Raw genomic sequence first — 350 nt, 5'->3', positions numbered from 1 at the left:
TCAGGATCATAAGCTTCTTCAGAAGCTGCCTCTTTAGTACTGTTGGATGCATTCTGCCATCCATTCAGACTTTGAGAGATCATGTTGACTTGCTGAGTCAACACTTTATTCTGAGCCAATATGGCATTCAGAGCATCAATTTCAAGAACTCCTTTCTTCTGAGGTATTCCATTATTCACGGAATTTCTCTCAAAAGTGTACATGAATTGGTTGTTTGCAACCATGTCAATGAGTTCTTGAGCCTCTTCAAGCGTTTTCTATAGGTGAATAGATCCACCTGCAGAATGGTCCAATGACATTTTCGAAAATTCAGATAGACCATAATAGAATATATCTAATATGGTCCATTC

The sequence above is a fragment of the Arachis duranensis genome, chromosome 1 (assembly GCF_000817695.3).
Source record: "Arachis duranensis cultivar V14167 chromosome 1, aradu.V14167.gnm2.J7QH, whole genome shotgun sequence".
Classification (NCBI taxonomy): Eukaryota; Viridiplantae; Streptophyta; class Magnoliopsida; order Fabales; family Fabaceae; genus Arachis; species Arachis duranensis.
This window is presented reverse-complemented; position numbering follows the sequence as displayed.